We start from the raw sequence: 5938 nt of genomic DNA on the forward strand, positions 1-5938 counted from the left end.
AGGGCAAATAATCAGGAAGCTAGGGACATTGAGCCCCTAAATTCCATTGAATCACTCTTGCCAACAGAACTAGCCCACTGGCTCCCATCTGAAGAGATTACTCCATCTTTGTCAGCTAAGCCACCAACCCCAGTAAAGCTGTTATTCCCTCCACCCCCATCTGATGAGATTAAGCCAGCTGTGTCTGAAGACTCGTTGTCTGAGATATCGCCTGGGGCAGCTCCTAGGGCATTGCCTGGGGCTTCGCCTGGGCAGATGTCTTATAAAACATTGCTGAATGTCCCTAGGACCCACCACCACCACCCATTTTTGCATCTAGATCTATAACTAGACTTAAATCCCAGTGAGCCCCAAGAGATAAAGTATAAAGTGTGACCCATGAGGAGGTACACTACACTCCAAAAGAATTGCTTGGTTTTTCTAATATATACAAACAGAAACCTGGGGAATATGTGTGGAAATGGCTATAAGGATGTGGGATAATGGTGCAAAGAATATAAAGTTGAATCACTCTCAGTTTATTGCTTTGGGCACACTAAGCACAGATACTTCATTCAATATTTCAGCCTGAGAGGTTAGAAAAGGATCTAATACTTTACTTGGTTGGTTCACTGAAACATGGATTAAGTGGTGGCCTATGCTAAAACAAGTTGAAATGCCAGAACTGCCTTGGTATACTGTAAAAGAATGTACCCAAAAGCTTAGGGATATTGGCATATTAGACTGGATTTATCAAGTTGGATCCACAGACTCATCCATGGAGTGGTCAGAGGACACACCTTTCACCACAATGGTGAGGAACAAATTTGTGAAGGGAGCCCCAGTATCCTTGAAGTCTACTGTAATTGCTATTTTATGTAAGCCAGATTTGATAGCGGGAACTGCCCTAAATGAATTAACACACCTAACTACAATGGGGCTGATTGGACTCGAGGGTGGTAGGGGCCAAGTGGCAGCACTTAATCACCAAAGACAAGGTTGGCAGTAATGGATTACAGTAATGGACAGCAGAGTCAAAGCAATAATCAGAATAGCCTGACTTGTATGGACTTATGGTGTCGGCTACTTAGTCATTTACTTAGTCATTCACTAGGGGTGAAATAAATGGAAAATATATTAAATATTTACTTCATCTGTACAAGAGGAAGAATTCTAGGTCAACTGAGTGGCAGTCTAACTTGAATTGCCAGAATAGAAAGTCACAGCCCCTCAATCAATTCCCACCCTTCAGCCAGTTTACAGACCCACAATTCCTTGAATGAAGGGGAGGTCAGATCCCCTTGAGGAAGGACCCCACTACAATGTCAAAGATTTATACTGTTAATCTTTCTCCCAGCCTTCCCCAAAGGGATCTTCGGCCTTTTACAGAAGTGACTATTCACTGGGGAAAAGGAAATAATCAGACATTTTGGAGATTACAGGACACGGGCTCTGAAATGACACTAACTCCAGGAGAACCAAATGTCACTGTGGCACACCAGTCAGAGTGGGGATGTATGGAGGCCAGGTTATTAATGGAGTCTTAGCTTAGGCTCGTTTCACAGTGGATCCCTGAACCCATCCTGTAGTGATTTCCCCAGTTCCAGAATGCATAATTGGAATGGACACACTCAGAAACTGGGAGAACCACCACACTGGATCCTTGAAATGTGGAGTAAGGACTATTATGGTAGGAAAATCCAAGCAGAAGCCATTAGAACTGCCTCTACCTAAAAAACAAACAAACAAACAAAAACCAAACCTGTTGACGCTGAGTCGATTCTGACTCATAGTGGCCCTATAGGGCAGAGTAGAACTGCTCCATAGGGTTTCCAAGGAGCACCTGGTGGATTTAAACTGCTGACCTTTCTGTTAGCAGCTGTCTTAGTCATCTAGTGCTGCTACAACAGAAATACCACAAGTGGGTGGTTTTAACGAAGAGAAGTTTATTTCCCCACAGTTAAAGTAGGCTAAAAGTCCAAATTCAGGGCATCATCTCCAGGGGAAGTCTTTTTCTCTCGGCCTTCTTCTCTTCAGTGTTCCCCTGGACTAGGAGCTTCTCTGCGCAGGGACCCCGGTCCAAAGGACGCGCTCTGCTCCCGGCACTGCTTTCTTGATGGTATGAGGTCCCCCTGTCTCTCTGCTCACTTCTGTCTTTTATATCTCAAGAGATTGCCTCTGGACACAATCCAGTCTTGTAGATCAGGTCCTACCTTACTAACACAACTGCCACCCATCCTCCCTCATTAACATCATAGAGGCAGGTTTACAACATACAGGAAAATCACACAGTACCAGGAATCATGGCCTAGCCAAATTGATACACACATTTTTGGGGGGACATAATGCAAACCATGACAGCAGCCAAACTCTTAACCACTACGCCTCCAGAGTTTTCTAAGGAAATAGTACACTAAAAGCAATACTGCATTCCTGGAAGGATTGCTGAGATTACTGCCACCATCAAACACTGGAAGGATGCAGGTGTGGTGATTCCCACCACATCCACATTCAACTGGCCTATGTGCCCTGTGCAAAAAACAGACGGATCTTGGAGAATAACAATGGATTATTGTAAACTTAACCAGGTGGTAACTCCAACTGAGCTGCTGTTCCAGATGTGGTTTCATTGCTTGAGCAAATTAATACATCTCATGGTATCTGATATACAGCTATTGACCTGGCCAATGCCTTTTTCTCAGTTCCAGTTTCAAAGGATCACCAGACATAGTTTGCCTTCATCTGGCAAGGCCACCAATATATTTTCACTGTGCTACCTTAGGGTTATATCAATTCTCCAGTCCTATGTCATAATTTAGTCTGCAAGGACCTTGCTCAAGATGTCACATCAGTTATTACATTGAGAACATTATGCTGAGTGGACCTAGTAAGGAAGAGGTATCAATAACTCCAGACTTATTGGCAAGACGTTTGCATGCTAGAGGGTAGGAAATTAATCCGACAAAATTCAGGCACCTTTCACGTCAGTGAAAAGTGAAATTTCTAGGGCTCCGGTGGTGTGGGACATGTCAAGGTATTCCTTCTAAAGTGAAGGACAAGTTGTTACAGCCGGCCCCTCCTACAACTAAAAAGGAGGCACGACATCTAGTGGGCCCCTTTGGGTTTTGGAAGCAACATATCCCACATGTGGGTGTGCTACTCTGGCCTGTTTAACAAGTGACTCAAAAAGCTTCTAGTTTTCAGTGGGGTTTAGAGCAAGAGAAGACTCTGCAACAAGTTCAGACTGCTGTGCAAGCCGCTCTGCCACTTGGGCCATATGATCCAGGTGATACAATGATTCTTGAAATGTCAGTAACAGACAGAGGTGCTGTTTGGAGTCTTTGACAGGCCCCTATTTGTGAATCACAGTGCAGACCCCTAGGATTTGGGAGCAAAGCTCTGCCATCCCCTGCAGATAACTAGTCTTTTGAGAAACAGCTTTTGGCTTGTTACTGAGCCTTAGTAAAGACTGAATGCTTAACTATGGGCCACCAAGTCACCATAAGGCCTTAGCTACCCATTACGAACTGGGTGTTGCCTGACCTGCAGGGTCATAAAGTCAGACGTGCACAGCAGCACTCCATCATTAAATGGAAATGGTATATGTGAGATTGGGCTCGAGTAGGCCCTGAAGGAAGTTACATGAGGAAGTTGTCCAAATGCTCATGGCCCCCACTTCTGTCACCTTACCTTCCTTCTCCCAATTTGCATCTATGGTCTCATGGGGAGTTCTTTACGATCAGTTGATTGAGGAAGAGAAAACTCGCCCCTGGTTTACAGTTGGCTCTATGTGACACGCAGGTACCACTTGGAAGTGGACAGCAGCAGCACTGCAGCCCCTTTCTGGGACCTCCCTGAAGGACAGTGGTGAAGAGAAATTCTCCCAGTGGGCAGAACTTCAACTAGTACACCTGGTTGTTTCATTTTGCTGGGAAGGAGAAATGGCCAGATGTGTGATTGTATACTGATTCATGGGCTGTGGCCACTGGTTTGTGTCTGTATGGTCAGGGACTTAGAAGGAACATGACTGGAAAGTTGGTGACAAGGAGGTATGGGGAAGAAAGTGGATAGACCTCTATGAATGGGCCAAAGAAGTGGAGATATTTGTGTCTCATGTGAACGCTCACCAAAGGATGACATTTGCAGAGGAGGATTTTAACAGTCAAGTGGATGGGATGACGCATTCTATGGATATCAGTAAGCCTCTTTCCCCAGCCACTCCTGTCATTGTCCAGTAGGCTCATGAACAATGTGGTCACGGTGGCAGGGATGGAGGTTATTCATGGGTACAGCAACATGGACTTCCACTCACCAAGGCTGACTTGGTACAGCCACTGCTGAGTGCCCAATCTGCCAGCAGCAGAGACCAACACTGAGTACCCGATATGGCACCATTCCTAAGTGGTGATCAGCCAGCAACCTGATGGCAGGTTGATTATATTGGACCACTTCCATCATGGAAAGGGCAGCATTTTGTTCTTACTGGGATAGACTCTTACTCTGGATATGGATTTTCCCTCCCTGAACACAATGCTTCTGCCAAAACTATCATCTGTGGACTTACAGTATGCCTTATCCACTATCATGGTATCCCACACAGCATGGCCTCAGATCAAGAAACTCACTTCACAGCAAAGAAGTGTGCTTAACCATGGGCCCATGCTCATGGAATTTACTGGTCTTACCATGTTCCCCATTATACTGAAGCAGCTGGCTTGATAGAATAATGGAATGACCTTCTAAAAACAGAATTATGGCACCTGCTACATGGCAATACCTTGCAAGTTTGGGGCAATGTTCTCCAGGATGCTGTAGATGCTCTAAACCAACATCCAATACATGGTGCTGTTTTTCCTATAGCCAGGATTCATGGGTCTGGAAATCAAAAGGTAAAAATGGGAGTGGCACCACTCACTATTACCTCTAGTGATCTACTCATAAAATTTTTCCTTCCTGTCCCCACAACCCTATGCTGTGCAGCTCTAGAGGTCTTAGTTTCAAAAGCAGGAATGCTCCCACCAGGAGACACATCACGGATTCTACTGAACTGGAAGTTAAGAATGCCACCCAGCCACTTTGGGCTCCTTATGCCTCTGGATCAACAGGCAAAGAAAGGAGTTACCATATTGGCTGGTGTGATTGATTCTGATTATCAAGGGGAAATCAGATTGATACTACGTAATGGAGGTAAAGAACAGTATGTCTGGAATACAGGAGATCCCTTAGGATGTCTCTCAGTACTACCATGCCCTGTGATTAAAGTCAATGGAAAACTACAGCAACCTAATTCTGACATGACTACTAATGGCCCAGACTCTTCAGGAAAGAAGGTTGGGTCATCCTACCAGGCAAAGAACCACTATCAGCTGAGGTTCTTGCTGAGTGCAAAGGGAATATGGAATGGGTGGTGGAAGAAGGTAGTTTTAAATACCAGCTATGACCATGTTACCAGTTGCAGAAACGAGGACTGTTAATTGTCATGAGTATTTCTTCCTTGTTTTGTTATACGTGTATGTGTGTGTGTGTATCTTTGTTTTCTTCCCTCCCTTATTCCATTACTTATAAAATATAAGACGTAAACAGGGCTGTGCTTTTTTGGTTGTACACGTTATTTGTATCATGTTAGGTGCAAGTATGACTTCATAATTGCCCTTATTTAGAGATTATGTATGGTTTAAGGAGATATGTACAGGTGACAAGTTGACAAGGGGCGGACTGTGATGGTTAATGTTATGTGTCAACTTGGCTTGGCCATGATTCTCAGTGGTTTGACAGATATTATGTAATCATCCTCCATTTTGTGATCTGATGTGAGCAGCCAATCAGCTGAAAGGAGAATTTCCTCAGAGATGTGGCCTGCATCCAATATATATGAATGTTCTCACAAAGCTCACTCGATCCTGCATCAAACTTGTCATCCTCTGACCTCTGGTTCTTGGGACGTGAGCCAGCAGCCTGC

This window comes from Trichechus manatus, unplaced genomic scaffold (genome assembly GCF_000243295.1).
Source record: "Trichechus manatus latirostris isolate Lorelei unplaced genomic scaffold, TriManLat1.0 scaffold00094, whole genome shotgun sequence".
Classification (NCBI taxonomy): domain Eukaryota; kingdom Metazoa; phylum Chordata; class Mammalia; order Sirenia; family Trichechidae; genus Trichechus; species Trichechus manatus.